This window comes from Stegastes partitus, unplaced genomic scaffold (genome assembly GCF_000690725.1).
Source record: "Stegastes partitus isolate 25-593 unplaced genomic scaffold, Stegastes_partitus-1.0.2 Scaffold26, whole genome shotgun sequence".
In the NCBI taxonomy this organism is placed as follows: Eukaryota; Metazoa; Chordata; class Actinopteri; family Pomacentridae; genus Stegastes; species Stegastes partitus.
Genome location: NW_007577757.1, coordinates 230,357 through 247,181, shown reverse-complemented (window position 1 = coordinate 247,181; position 16,825 = coordinate 230,357). Strand labels below are relative to the sequence as shown.

The following is a 16,825-nucleotide window of genomic DNA, read 5'->3' as shown; positions in this document are numbered from 1 at the left end:
TTACTGAGTATTGAATGACCTAAAGGTCTTTTTTAGTAAATTAATGTAAGTCCAACATGTCCACACAGTGTGTCTTTCAATTTCTGAGTTTAAAATACTGCAAAGATGGTTCATTGTACTACTGACCGCATAACTCCTAGTTTTACGGTTGTTCTAAATGAGAACCGCTTTGTTGGGAATTTGAAATTAAAATGCAGCGTATATGAGCACAGAGAGCAGGAGAGAAGCAAACAGGCTGAGGTTAGTTTGCAGTGAAGCACAAGAAGCAGCAAAAACCCCAGTAACCCAACCAGTCCTTGTTTATTTGTTTCAATCGACCTTACAGTTTCCACCATCTCTGAATGTCCCTCAGAGTTTTTTTTTTTTTTCTATTGTTGTGGTGAGATTGTCTTTAAAAAATAAAGTTATCCACATGGCAAAACATTTGGTGTGCTATGCTTGCGGCTGAGACGTGTTAGAGTTAGCAAAAACAGCCCCGAAAAGTAAATAAACCAAAGACCATTGGTTATTTAGGTGTAAGGAAGGACTGGGTCAAATTCCTTTTCCCTTGTAAAGCTGTGAGTGAGTCTAGTTGTGGTGGGACTTGAGCTTTTACTTTATACCTCAAACAACCACAAAACACAGGAAAAATGAATTCTTGTCATATGGGACCTTTAAAGCTTGCAGTCAGTCAGTTGGTTAGTTAATCATAAATTAGATTAATATCACTGTCATATCTTTCTATTAAAACTGAAACTAGAGCCAAGCTGACCTTAGCTTAGCTTAGTAAAACAACTGGAAGCAAAGGGAAGCAGCATTGTTTGACTAAATAAAATCCACCTTCCACCACCTCCCAGCCACCTGCATCAGAGCCTCTTTGATGCAGGTGGCTGCATCAGAGACAGGTGTCTCAGATTATCAGCCTTACAAACATTTTTTTTCTATATTTGTTTTCATACTCTACAGCTTAGCTTGGGTCTTATCGATTTCTATTGTATTTAGGAGTTTTCCTGTCATGGCTCTCATTATGACTCCCCTGTGTTTTCTCCCTGGGTTGTTTTCTTTCCTTCCCACTTGTCTCTTGTGCTTCCTTGTCGTCTCTCTGTGATTGTGTGTTCATTAGTATGTTCTCTTCTTCCTGCACTCGCTTCCTCACAACCCGGTCACACCTGATCATCCTTACCTCATCAATCCCTGCAGTACATCAGCCCCAGCTTTCTCTCCTCCACCAGATTGCTCCGTCATCCCCCGTGGTAGCTAGACACATTGAGGCCAACTTTCTAGTTTGCTTTGTTCTTTGTGACTTTCGTTGTACTAACTGTCTGTTTTCCTGTGTCTCAGATTTTCCTACATGTGCCAGGAAGTTTGCTTCACTCAACAGCCATCTGCCTGCCAGCCATTGCCATCTTCAGCCATGCTTCCTACCAAGTCCTCATCCTGCTCACCGTTCTCCTTCACCACCGACCACCTGCTGGTCCACCCTCCACCAAGCTCCAGTCTCAGCCTGCTCAGCCACTGTTCCACTCACTACCCGCTGTTCCTCCTGCTCAGCCTGCCTCCTGCCTCCGATGCTCCCCAGCTCCCTGTCCTCCACCTGCCAGCGTTCACCTTTAAACCAAGTTTTTGCAATAAATAAACCTTCCCGTATGTCAGTTAGCTGCATGTGGGTCCACTTGTTGATACAGTATAGTTGTTTTGTGATGTGTGTTGTTTTTCATGTAAAATTTTAAAAAATCCTTGTGGGTCAATGCACACAAATAAAATAATACTACAGAAATTAAGCTAATTACCTCCTACTTGTAGCATCCAAACACTGCAAAGGAAAAATAGGACAAAGTTCATTTGAAAGGGATTCAAAGAGGCCAGTAATTGGCTTTTGTGTTGTGTACCAAGGACAGGTCACCTGAGATTTGACCTCAGCTCTGACATGACTATAATACCAGATGGCCAACCTGTTCTGCTTGACCGCCATTAACAAAACTCCACAACTCTTTATCGGGCAGTTTTGGCATAAAGATGTGGGTTTTTTTTCCCCAGTGGCACAGCCATCAAGCTGTACCCTCCTTAGGATGGGGCCTTCACTTTGTAGAAAGTTCAAGAGGACAGGATTTTCCCACACTACATCAGAGACCTCTGCTGTTTCTAGAAGTCAGCAGAAGAAAAAAAGCAGAGATACAACCGTGAGGTCACCAAAATAGTTATGTACTCCATGGTTGTGGTTGAGATTCCAAAAAAAGTCCAATAACCCATAAAGATTTATCTAAGAGTGATCCTTTATGTATCAGCCGTAAACATATCGAGTCAAGCTGAAAAAGACCAGACATTAGATTTTAGTGTCCTGTTTGCCAGACCTTGGCATGGTCATCCCAAAACATTTCACTTTTGACACCACAGAAAAATAGAAATGAAATCGTTGTACTATATCATCAAGTTCTCTCAAAATATTTCTGTAAAACAATGATCAATTAAAGCAAACACGTTGTAACTACTGATCAGGTGCTTTATCTAACCGTGAACCATCTACTGATGTGCCAGCTTCACTTCACACTGTCAAGTTACAGCAACAACATCAAAGAGAGAACCCACAAGAGCCACAAATCATCAGCAAACAAGCAATTCAATATACTAAAGGTTTCCAACTATGAAATATGTAATTAATTCAAAACTGACTCAGTGAGATACCAGCTGACCAAAGCAGTACCGATGTAGCATACGGAACAAAGAGGCATCACCACAGCAGATTCTACTAAATCTGGATGTTTTGAGCTTGTTTGAGTTTGTCAATACAAGATTGGAATAAAGAGAAGGATTAGAGTTCTAAACCTCAAGCAGTTTCTGGGCATTGTTTCTGGGTTTTCTTGGTTTGGGCTTTTTTTTGCTGTTGAATCCTAAAAAAGAAATCTTACACATTGCCCCCACCCCCACAGATGTTACCAATACTGGGGGGAAATGGTGACTCTAAATACATTTTTAATTTGTTTTCATACCTATTGCCTATCTACTCTGTGTAAGTTCCAACTGAGTCAGTCATGGTTTCAATGTTGCACCAAGGAGCACAGAATTTTTTTATGTTTTTTTTTTTTACAGAATCTGATTTGCGCAAACAGTGAATCTTTAAATTAGATGTGTAGAATAAAGTGATTGTGTTGAAATATCACAAAAATATCACAGTTTTAAGCCTAGGTTTTGTTACGTTTTCTGAATGAAAAAATACTGGAAAGTAGATTATCTGTCCAGTTTCTTCCTTTCATAAATAATGCAATTTTGGCATTTTTAAGAAAATACAACATGCCTTTTAAAACAGTGAACATGTTTTGGGATCCTGAGGTTTAACTCAATTTATCATCTGTAAATAGCAATAACAGTGTGTAGAAATACTTGGACAATGTTTTTGCCTACTACTAACTGTGGCTATAATTCAAAATTCAAGAATTCTGAACTACATTCAAGAATTAAGCTTTATATTACATAAGCCACGACAAGATGGATGGTTTCATGCTGCATCATTGTTTGTCTTTTACGCCTCACTGCTTTGCGTTGATAATTAAAAGTGTAAAGTGCTTGATGAATTTCATTTAGAGGTGTCAAGGAGTTTCCTGCTAACCGACAACCAACACATCAGTGGGATTGAAAACCTCCTTTGAGAGACAGTCAATTAGCGTGACAATTTGGTCAGCATTGCTTTTCTGTGCTCTGCTGTATATTCGGCTTCAGTTTGGATGATCCGTGCTTCGGTGTTTACGCTGCTCAGGACAGCTCCAGTGATTACAATTAAGCAGCTCTTATCCCTGGACATAATCAAGGCAGGCCAGAATGTGGAGGGTGGGGTTAATCCTCCTGTGGCACACAGACCCAAGTCTGGTAGTAGAGCTGGGGGGGTGGTGGGTGGGGTGCAGAGTATGGACAGAGATGAGCAGACAGACAGACGTGGTTCTGTTTGGTCAATGTCTCAGTTGGCAGCCAGCAGATAAACACCACATTACCATACGCTCAGTGAGAATATTCAGTGTGGGTCTGTGTGTGTGTGTTTGAGTGTGTGTGTGGCTTGCGGAGGGAACATAAAGACGTACAGCTATTTCAATCGACTGAGAGTGAGGGAGCAGGAAAGGGGTGGGGAGGGGGCAGGTTTTAGGAATATTCAGGAGAGGAATTCAATCAGCGCTCTATGTTAATGCAGAGCCTATGACACAGGGAGGGTGTAAGAAAGGGGAGTGGATTATCAGCGAGTCAGCATGTTACAGTGCGCAGGACGGTTGATGTTCTAATAACAACGCTGACCGAGGTCCCGACAATTGGGTAGGGAGATGATGGCGAGGAAATCTGATTTAAAACCAATTTTGACACGGGCGTCATCATGTATCTGGTAGCGGAGAGTTGCTTGCACTGACCTCCAGCACTTAGAAACACAACAAGCAACTGAGAAAAAAATTAATCCTACTGAGAATATGACTCATAATGACAGCAGCTAAACATAGCCTGAAAATATTTTGCCTGGGATAAACAAAAGGTGTGGTGGAACAAAAGAAGAAGTCTTGTTTAGTTTTTAATAATTATAAATCTGCTGTTTGTATTGACCAAATTAAAATAATCGTGATATTTTGTTTGTTGTTCATGCTTTCATAATAACTGTAAAATATGGAAGAGTGATATGAGTATGACTGTCTATGGCAATGGCAAAGTCGAACAGGTTATTTCATCAGTCTTCACTACACTCAGGAACAACTCACAAACTGTAATGTAATTTAAAAATACATGTTGGAAATAACTGGTGACCTGTCCAGGGTGTCCCCTGCTTTCACCCTAAGTCAGCTGGGATAGGCTCCAGCCCCCCCGCGACCCTAGTGAGGATTAAGCGGTGTATAGATAATGGATGGATGGATGTTGGAAATATAGCCTGACATCGTACACTATAGCTCAAATCCTCGACAAAATCTCATCTCACACTTTGATATCAGTACAATAACAACGAATCTCCAAACTCACTCAGCAGGAAAACAAATATTTGAGCTTTCTATTCAAATAAAACACTACCGATATGTAGAAGGGAACAATAGACTGGAGTTGAGAAGAATGGGATTTGATGCAAATCTGGTTAAAACTGCGTGACCCAAAATTGTATTTATGCTGCTTTTTTCATGCATCAGCTCTGACTGTGTTTTTGTCATGAGAAGCAGACAAGTAGCTCATTTTGAAGGAAAATGTAGAGTAGAGTGAATCATAGATATGTACCAGCCTCAGTGAAACCAAAACCAGTTATGGTGGTGTAACGGTACACCTCACACTTCGGCATATCCCAAGTCTGTGAACCAGTGGAAAGAGAGAAGGTTTCACAGAAGGGAGGCAAGTCGCTTCGATCAGTGGCACTCAGCAGTTAGTAAAATTTCTCTTCCTTCTCTGCCGCTTTGGTCATGAGAAGCACCTGTTACAGCCCTTGATGGCCCTGCACCTCCTGTCTTTGTGGTAAACCTTTCTCTACATTGTTTTACGAGGATTGCAACTAATAACCATTTTGAAAGTCGAATAATCAATAGCAACACACCTCAGTAATCAGATTCTGACACACAGTAAGTGGTCAGAGCAATCAGCACAAACTGTTCACCAACTAATCAACAATTAAATTTGTTCGCAAAGAATTTGGTCATTGATTTTTGTCGACAATATCAGTTGTTTGTTGTGACCAGTGTTTCATATATGGCAATTGCTATGTGCGAGCTCCTGACCAAGACTGGTTTCTGACCGTCATCGTGGCTGATTGGAGCTCCAGCCCTTGTCCCTCTCCCCGCCTACCCTCGTGATTGATTAAACCGCTGCCTTGCCCCGTCCTCCAATCAAGCTACAGCAATCATTACTCCTAGTTTTAAAAGTGCATCTAACCTTCAGTCAGTGTTGGCTCCTTTGATTTAATGCGAGCAACTCGCCTCTGTGCCTCTTGTTGTGTTTGTGTATTCTGTGTTATTTTGTGTAATTCTGTAACAACTGCATACAGCCTTGTGTTTTTCTGTATCTGTTAGCTGATGGTTACTTGTTGTCCTTGTCTTCAGACACTTACCAGTGAATGCTAGAACATCAGAGCTTTGATTTGTGTAATGAGACACTGCTTTGGATGCCTGGAGCCTGAGCCAGGCTTAGCTTTTCCACCACACCCACATTAAGTTTATTCGGTACACTAGGAGCAGGATGCTGCTGCCTTTGAATTTCAGTTTAGGTAGGGAGCTCAGTTGTTTTCTTATGTAGTTTACTCAGCAAATTAGAATACTGTCAGCCCTCTTTTGATTGTATTTATTTAATTGATTGAACAACACTCAGAGGCCCTGTTTGTCTTTGCAGCGTTGCCTCCTTTGTTCATTAATTTTATTACTATGCAATAAATAACTGTTAAACCAAGAACTGTTTTTATGTTGCTTCCCGAGTACAGCTAGGATGCAACAGCACTATTAGCATTGTCTGTCAGCTAAAAGCTTGCTAAATAATCTTTCATACAAGGTGTGAAAGAAATACTATTTGCTAAATTAGCTGAGGCAAGATTGTCAATATTGAGAAAAGCTCAGGTGATGCTAGGATGCTGGAGAAGCTAAAATTATCTGGAATAAAACTTTAAAACTGCTATTGAGTTCAATGAAGTCAGTGCATTTAACTTACGCAGGTATGAAAACATTTAAATAAAATGCAAAATACTCCTATTATCCTTATATTTCTCCCTGCTCAGTACAAGAAGCTAATGCTACTGTAGCTTTGGCAACAAAGACATCCCCATGTACAACTAGCTTGTCTTTAAAAGCATGTTAGCTCCCAACATTTAATGTTAGCATTAAGTGGGATCTGTTTTACACCTTACTTATGTTAATGCTGTTATTTAAATGTCCTCATAAAAGTTGACACATAATACTTTTACTTTGTGTGTCTTCTTAACAGATGTTGCGTCACTTACAACACACTTTTATCCAAGTTACAGTCAATGCCTTTCTCATTATAAGTAAAAGGGAGGTAAATTACCTGTTAAATAAGGCCTATTTCCTTTTAAAGTATGCAACTCTGTGTTTGGAGAATCTGTTCCCTTTGGGTCATTGACTAAAAATCCCCAGATCCTGCAGATGATTTCTGCATCTTTACTGTTTTCAAACCCTTTTAGTCTTTTCCAGACAACCAATAATTCTAAAAACAGATAAATGTATTTCGTGAACATCCTGTTAAAAACAGAGCAACACCACAACAAAACTTCTAAATGTAACCCCCTGACAGAGGTAATCGATACAGTCCTAACACAATTCTGTAGTCACACCGTGTTGACTCAGCTCAGACAAAGGCATGAGTTATAGGCTTTGCAGGATGGGTGATGTAGAACAGGTGCCAAGTCAACAGAGCAGCGCCAGGATGGGTGGCCAAGGGACTGGGGGGGTGGGAAGGCCGGGGAGGTTGGAGGTGCATGTTAATCACTTCAGGAGCAGGAGGCAGAGCTCTGCAGGTGTCTGTCCCACAAAGAACCATTCACTCCGAGTCCAGGCTAGCTTTCCCCAGATCACTATCTATTACAGACCGCTTCAGTCAGCTCACAGCCATCACGAAACACAGCTCATACGCCATCCATCACAGCAGAAGAACTTCAGAATCACAATCATTTCAATCTACATGTGCAGCAAACACACTGGAATAAGCCTGTGTGTGTCCCTTGAAATGATTGATATGGCCAAGAATAGTTTTGCTGATAATTACTTCTTTATGTGACTCAGTCAGGAAATACTGTATAGATTTTTAACTCTGCTACCATTTTATGCATTGAGCACTTAAGCTTGTGAATTATCTCATTTTTAAGAGTGTGAAGCATATCAGTTCTAACTGAACGGACAAACACAGAATACAATTACTATGTACACGCTCTTGCTCTATAATTCCCATGCACACTCAGTAATGAAATGCTACACTGACCATGAAACTATAATGAGATGGGTGTAAGGCTAATGTGATTAATATAACATTGGCTCTCAATATAGACGATTACTGGGAATGTATTTACGTTGATGCACGGGGTAATTTCAATACATAATTTCATTTCTATTGTTTGTAATGAAACTGCACTCGGGTGCAAGGTCACACATCGTGGTGTTGATGCTCCTAATTAGACCTCCTCGGAGGACCGCACACACGTATATTAAGAGTTACATCTTTGTTTCATAATGTTGTGTAATTCCAGCCAGGATGCACAATGAAATCTGTACTTTAAAATTAAATATCAGAATCGGTCTACAAATGAGCATTGGCAGGCTGATATGTCCTGTCAGGCTCAGGGTGTACAGTTTTGTTTGAAAATGTTTGATCAAAATTCAAATGTTGAGGTAGGTTGAAGTAGTTGTACAGTTGAAAAGTACTATATTTTATATCTGCACCTGCCATAGGTCCATCACATTCAGAGTAGGCAAAATTATACATAATTTCACAACAACAAAGATTTTGTTCTCTGCAAGTAGGTAAAAATGCAGCTAAGTGAAAAATAAACGTGCACACATTTGCATCAGCATTGTAAAACTGAGTTGGAAAATATCACTACATCAAATATCAGCACCCAACATCTTGACCTACTAAAGTCCAGCACAGCTCCGTCCAGCTTCATTCAAAACAACTGAAAACAGATGTATAAATGCTGCAACTTTGCAGGTGTGGGTTTGATCTGACAGGTGAAACAGCTCTGCAGCATGCCATGAGTATGCGGTGACTTGAGACAGATGCTGTGGAAGGAAGGATTTCAAATTTGGCAGCTTCGCATTTCTTCCTTGCATCTCTCGCTCACATCCTCGCTGGGAGGAGCTAAGATGTGAGGAAGAGGTGTGAGTAAGGGAAGCAAGGAGACAGCTTAGCATAATGAAAAGCACCCAAAGATTGGCTCGGTTCCATTAAGTAGCTCAGAAAGCCTCTGCAGTGAGCCAGCATGTACAAGACGAACTTCTTAACCTAGCTCACCTAAATCAAAGACACTCATTATTAATTACACCTGTGTGTTTGCTGCTTTGACATGTCCAAATGTCTGATGTGAAAAAGATTTATTGTTTTAAGACGGATTTGCAAACCTGCTTTCCAAGGAACAGAGGCGCTGGTAATGGTATTAATTATACCTGTACTTTCCCTGCTACGATGAGTCAAAATGTCTGCTGTGAAAAAGGCCTGTGGGGTTCTAGCAGAGTAAGTGATTAATTAAATGCTTAAATAAAAATGTCATTTTTTTTGTTTGCTTGAAAGTTTTGAAGAATAAGAATAATTAAACATAACATCCTGCGCAGTGTAATTATATAAATGCTCATCTGAATCTCTGAATGCCTATATTTGGTTGTAAGTTGTTCTTGCAGTTGATGTCCCTGCTCATGTTGACACCACATTTCCCTGTTAGTGCTGTTACTGAGATTTATGTTGCGATTAAAATGGCTGGCTGCATCGAGTAAGAAATGCTACAACCAAAAGAGATGGGAGCATATTTCACTGATTTACATGTATTTATATTGCTGCCATGGTAAATTAGCAACTGGAAAGAAGCCTTCTCAACAATCAGTCCGCCTTAACAGTGTAAGACAATTAGAACTAAACTATCTGAAGAATCTGTAACGAAAGCCACAGACTTTTGAAATCATTCCTTTTTTATTTGATCAAAGGTTTTAGTAGATTAATCTTTCATTTAAATGCAGTAATAATTGCTTGATGTGTCACTCAGTAGACCACGATGCCTGTATAGTGTGATCCACCCTCAAGAGACTAGATTTCCTTCCGGATTCCTCATTGGCAGGATAAACTAAATCCCTGGAAGTTGTTGCCTTAAAATACCCATGTGCTATTGCAATACGCTGCAACTGCTATTTCAGTGTATTGCAAAAGCAATTAATGCACAGAGCCTTCTTTTTCTGCTGTTTACTCCACTCGTTTTACAAGTGCTATGAAGATTTGCAAGGACACAAAATACTGGCAAAGAAATATTGATATCAGCCTTTGGAAACACATGGCTGTGAACAATCCAATAGCTTTATACTCTACATCACATAAAATAACCTTGTCTGTATGTTTTTTTCTACATGTACTCTTCAAGAGAGTCAGGGGAACATTTGTTAGACAGCAAGGCCACTCAGTATCAACAGATACAATTCTGAATAAGTCGTATAGAGAATGGATGAATGGATGGACAGAGTCAAAGTTTAATTGTTCAAACTGTGGACACTCAGATAGTGTCATGGCTATAAAGAAATAATCTGACTGTAACCAGTTTCTACATCTATACCTAAGTTGCCAACATGCGACAGGGCTGAGGGTTGGGAATACCACATCTTCTTTAGGCATCATACTTCCGAATACATTAGTGCATTAGAGCATGAAGTAAGATTAAAGCTGACCTGGGGTGTTGTCAGGCCCATTAGAAAAATGCCATTTTAACCTTTAAGATCTTCAAGTGACAAACGAAAGCATAATTCTAAAGACAAAAACAACATAGTTTATCTCAAAGCTGAGGCCAATTCTGCTGGGTACAAAAACACATCTTGTGTTGTTTGGTCTCCTTCAAACAGAATACAACTACCAGCTAATGCCTGTTGTTTGTTGATCATTAATTAGCTCGTTAGCTGGTGATTATGGTAATACAGTTTAACTTTTTTTTCCCTCTGGAAAAATAGAATACATAAATAAAATACAAGACAAATGTGTTATAATTTGTCAGCATACAGTAAAGTGTGTGATGACTTAAGCAGCAAACAGATCAAAATGAGATTTTTGTGACATTAGTATTCATGGGCAGTCTTCTTGTTTACCCTCAGTTACTGAGCATTTTTCAGTTTCCAGCACAAGCATGGGTGAGGTAGAAATTCTGGTCCTGTCCAGAGACTGCTCTGTGTTTGAGTTGCAAATATTTTGTGTTCCAAATGAGCTGCTTCCTGATTACCAATGAGCCCAAAATGTATTCTGTCGAAGCGTGATTGTGCTGACATAGAAGCACCTTTGCAAATATGATGGGTATGAACTATCGGCCTATGATGCGCAAAGGAGGGCAAGATCCCACACACTGTACACAACCATGGCTGCAGGTTCAGTCCGTAATAAGAAAACTGACATGTTTAGGGTTGTAGAATGCAATACACTGACACAAAAAAACATGCATTATGGAATCATTCAATAAGTCTCTGACTGGGGCAGGACTGTAGTCATTCACTGTGTTCTCACTGTTGCACTGTGATCCCACTCTGACAATGTCTGAAGTCCACGAAAGGCCTCAATTCTTAAGTTCACATGTAATCGGTGTAAAACTTCAGCAGAAACCTTGAAATCCTTGAGAAAAAAAACGGATCAGTTGTTTGTTCTGCAGTGACACCTCTCATTAAACTACTAGTTAACACAATGCATATGTACACTGTGAAGTCCCTTGACTGAGTTGGCTGACAACATCCGGAACACCTGGTCTCAGTGTTCTCTGCTATGTAGCTCCTACCGTCTGTTTTCTTGCACCTGCAACCCCTTTCCAGGTTTTCTTTGGCTATTTATTTCATACTTCACAACACCCCGTGCAAAAGGGTACCCACAGACACACAAGGAAACACAATTCTTGTTTGAACATTAGTTTTCCTATGAAACTCAATAAACTTTTTTTTGTTTGTTTATCATTTTACCACATTGACCAGGACCTGCAGGTAAGGTTATATTAATATGTGAATAAGCCGTGATATGAAGTAGCACTATGAATCTGTCATTATAAAAAGTCCCTACAGCAGCTTAACTGGTTGCGAGCCTGCTCTATGCCCTGAGCAATGTAAACACTAACGTGGGAGCCACCATGCTCCTAACAGCCTTTGCTAAAGTCCCTCTCTGGTCATTGAATTCACCTCTAAAAACTAATGTCTGTGTATAAAAATTACACATTTTAAAGTTCTTTGCATGAAAACATTCTATTCCTACCTTAAAATACTTTAGACATAACTGCACAGTTTTGCTTCCTAGGGAGGACGTGGATCTATGAAGTCCCCACTTCTCCCTCTGCACAACCCTGCTGCAAGTTGACAGAATTAGTTCCTTTGGTTTGCTACATATGAAACTCCAGCTGTCTGGTTTAGAGAATGTCTTTGGTGTGCTGCAGTTTCACAATATAAATGCTCAGTCATGGAGTTGACTGCTGCTCATGATATGTCTTCCAGCATATAAAAAAAAACACTGTATGTACATGTCAGCAAGGTAAAATCTTGATTTTTGCCAGGCAGGTCTTTAAGATTCTGATAAAAATCATAAAAAAAACATCTTTGTGTGTTCTTTTTCCACTTTGGCCTGCATGTCAGGTTACAGCAATAGATGAATAAGAGGCAAAATGAGGTAGCGTTATAAAATTATCATTCTGAAATGTTTGTCATCATCCCTGCAGCACCCTGTGAAAACTGGGCCAGGGTGCTTGGAATTGCCTTTGTTACCAAATCACATCAGGTCACGTTTATAAATGCATCTTGATATAGTAAAAACAAATGATTCCAGTAATCTTGAATGTAAATGTAACTGTGCTGGTTTCTCCACTCTAAGTACATTTGCCACACTTAGTAGGTTACACGTAAATTAAGCCTGACTGTAACAGAAGCTTATACAGCTCAGCGTGAGTTCAGTATTTCAAAGCTAGATGGTGGATGGTGTTGCATTCAAACTCAAGAGCAAGTGAATGCTAATTAACTGCACATGTTCACAGTTAATTGCTTTAATTGCATCCTCCCACATCCTGAGGCCATTAGAGGCAAGACGGGAGTCAAATAAGCTGACCAGTACCAATCAAAGTCTGCTGAGAACTTCATTTGAGGCATCTTAATATCCTGAGCTCAGGTTTTGAAGTGTTTAATCAATGTGGAATTTCCTCGCATCAGAGGAACCTCTGAGATAAGGCCTGGGGGAGCAATGGCCACCGCTGAAATCTTACTGGCCACTCCTGCGCCTGTGGCCTTCACTGACCTGACAGGTCAAGTTCATTTACTGATACTCTTATGTTCAAGTTTCAGTGAATGCAACTGTGGTGCCTGTGTGCAAGAGAAAGCAACATAGCTGACTGTAGTTAGATAAATTATCATCACAAATGAACAGAATCATCAATATTGCAATCATTAATAATGTACAGATGTTTTGCAGATAGAGGAATTTTTTGCCTCTAATACTCTGCAGCACCTCTTCTCCCACATCGTATACTACGCAGCAAGTTTGACACAACCAGGCTTTCTTTGTGCAAGCTGGCTCAACAAAACCTGGAACTCCAGTCAGAGATAATGGTCATCACAACAGTGGTTATCAACTTTCTTCTGCAGACTCTTTGTTTGCTCACATAAAAGAGGATGTTTAAAAACTTCTTCTACACCAAATGGATTTTAGTCAACTGGTTGAAGAGCTATAAAGAATATCAAAAAATATTTCAGCAGAGTGTGCTGCTACTCCGAATGATGCAAGAGAGGAATGAAGGTAGAAAACTGTTCTATCCATGTAGGTGAATATATGTATTTTGCCACTAATGCACCCACTTATTCCTAACGTGACAGTTGCACATTAGAGCTTTGAACATTTATACTTAATATTGAAGAAAAGCATTTAAATTTGATACTGACCCAAAGTGAAAGATACATGGAAATCATGTTAGCATTTGCCAAAATCAAAGATAAATTAATGATTTTGATTACCTATTCTCTGTAATGATTACCAATTTCTAATGTGTGTTCTATTAGCTGAAGTACCAGCAGTGTAAAACGGATTTGGCAGCAAATCGGGACCAAGTGTAAAGGCATATTTATGCATTTTCTGCATCTCTGAACACAGGTAGGTTCTCACGCAATGCAAACAGTTTGCACTACTGTAACTTCACAGCTTCTTTCAGGTAAATTGTTAACACACAGCTCAACAGGTTTACAGATATAACATATTCCCTCAGCTGATGATGTCACTCACTCGTTGGAAATTTGTCAGTAAATTAACTGGTTAAACAGAGACGCTTTAAATTTAAATCCCAAACTCTGAACAGGTTAACTGTGGTGCATATGCTACCATAGCATCAAGCCGCGTATCTATCCACCATCATGACATGAAATCTGTGACTTTAGGCTCAACAAACCACGCTCAATCTTGCTTTGTACTACACACCTTTTTCGAACAGTGGTCATCCAAATGACAAAAATGATAGTCTAGGCACATCAGATAATTAGTCACATTAACTACATCATTTTCAAGCAGCCTTTATACAACAGCAATAACACCACACCTGAATGTCAGTTTAGGTTTTTGTGTGCCACCCCAAGACTTCCAGTAACCCTATCCTGCCACCCGTACGGGAGATGTGTGGAGACGCCCCTGCCTCTTGTGGGACACGAATTTACACCCAACAACAGCATCGGTCCGGCCGCTGACAGCCGCCCCTTTTCCAAATAAGGTAATTAGAGGAGCGACAGGAAGCCTCTCCATGGTAACTCAATCACAAACAGGAGGAGCGACACAATGGACGCGTGAGGAGGAGATGATTGACAGCTCGTTGCGGCTCGCGCTCGCTGCTTTATTGAAAGCAGCCGATAGCGACAACAACACACGCGAATGCACCCTATTTAGGCTGTTTTATCTGCGCATTTTGTGCAATAAACCACCGAGCAGCATCAATTGTGCTCCCTCCCTGTCGTGCCACCTTAAAAACACCGACTATTTAACAAAAAGCGTGACAAATAAGGCTTTACCACGCGGGCTCCTAATCAATATGCCTCCCCTGAGCACCTGCTAGTTCCTCTGTGAGGAAGCCTGCCGGTTTATTTCCAGCTTTTAATTCGCACTGTTATCATTCCGCTATTATTGTCACACCCTTTAGTTGTAGTGGCACAGGCTAAAAACTTGGCGTAGTGAGATATCTTAATCAGCACATGGGTTTGAAAGCTGTGTTGCTGTTACCTCAGTTCCTCCTGTTCATCCTGGTGCTCGCAGACGAAGTGGCCCCCCGGTGTGATGAGCGGTACTCCGAGCCTCAGCTCAACGCCGTTATTTTTTTTTTTTGCATGCAACTTGGTCGCTGCGGGGAGAGAGCCCACTACTCTCACAAAAAAAACCCTCCAAACGTGAGGTTGTAGTTGCCAGGTCGCTCCAGTCATGCGCCGCACGCAGACAGCGAAGTAAGCGAAGTGTTTGAAAGTTACGCTCAAAGCGAGCGTCGCTGATAATGACTAATTAGCGACTGCGACGGCGTGTAGTATGAAAGGCAGAGCAGCCTTTATCCCTCTCATCCACAACAGAGCTGGATGCTGTCTGTCACTGCGACTGTCTCCGCCCCATCACCACTCGCACTGTATTGGAGGAAATATTTCTGATTGATTATTCGATGATTTATCCGAGCTACTTCATTCATTTACTCTTGTTATTACTTTGAATTGTTCTCATTTGTCAGTGATTGAGTTGATTATTTAAATAGGATGATTCAGTTAAACCGACTACTACATTTCACGAAATATGACTTAATCAATCAAATGTTTTATTATTAATAATAAAATGTAATTGAAGTTTTGTTTTTATTTTATTTTATTTTCACCTGTTTCGTCTTGTTCTGCTCTAAATTAAGCCCATCTATTGTTATAATATTTACTGGTAGTGTGGCATTGTGAAGTCAGCACAAATACCAAGAAGAGCTCTCATTTTTCAAAGTAAAAGTGTTCAAGTAGCCCGCAATACAGCAATCCTACATCTTAACAAATCTAACAAAACACAACATAGCACACACAAATGTTAAAAAATAAAAAAAACACAGCCTGTTCACACAAGATCCATTGTATTCTTAGATTTCCTGGGTTTTTGTGTATATTTTTATACACGTATAACTCTAAATCTCCAAATTTAACAATGATTTATGATCTTTGCAATTTATGTAAATTAGTTAGGGCAATTTTCATTATTGATGTTATTGTGAGGTCTTAGCCTTAATATTTATTATATATTAGATTAGATTTACCTCTACTGTCATTGCACAGCGTGAAGTAGCAAAATGTAGTTTAGCACCTAACCAGAAGTGCAAAAGAAGCAGTAAAAATGCGGCACAATGTAAAATGTCTAATTGGACTAGATTTAGGGGCAGTATGGAAGTATTAAGATAAATAACATATGAGCAGTATTAACAGTACAAACTATGCATGTAAGAAGGAAATAAGGATCTGAGATGCGTATAACCACAGCATATGCAGTATGGGTAAATAAATGAATAAACACTGGATTGACTTGCCCTGAGTGTGTCGACCTCTGCAGCATAAATCAGCAAAAAGCAATTGACCAATTGAATCTAAGTTGACCACAAATAAAGGTGCTGTAATCATACAGCACCAAATCTTGTGCTTCAGCATTGGGACTAAATGTGAGTGTAGATTTCTGTCAGAAGTAAAAACTTGTCACACATAATGATCCCTGAACCTGACATTACAGAAAAATACAGACTCAACTGATGTTGTTGTTGATGTTGAGGTTTCAATGGCCATTGTTCATTTTCGTTCATTTATGTGTGTGTGTGTGTAAATGAAGGTGCTGTGATGTTACAGCATTGAAACTTGTGCTTCAGCACCATGGCTGAACACTTGTCAGCGTAGATTTCTGCCACAAGTGCAACCTAACCTTGTACCAAACAAATTCACGTGCTCCAGTTTCCCTCTGATCCAGCCAAGCATGTGCTTTAAATCAATCCATCAAACATATTCGTTCCTTTTATTTTGAAAACAAATCTACCAGAAGTTTGGTGTTTGGTGATTGGTGGATCTTACCTGTAAAGCGACCAATCACAGCGAACATCTGAGCCTGTAGGAAGCGCACTTGTTTTAGTCATTTTAAGTGCCAAGATAGGCGGGGATAAGGGCAGCTCACTCAG

The 16,825-nt window shown here is 40.1% G+C and overlaps 1 long non-coding RNA gene across 1 annotated transcript in view; it reads left to right on the top strand.

The window, feature by feature from the left end:
* The window catches only part of LOC103369019 (uncharacterized), a 703,792-nt gene that overhangs the window by 531,405 nt on the left and 155,562 nt on the right, over positions 1–16,825 (top strand). The gene's annotated exons all lie outside the window — the stretch shown is intronic.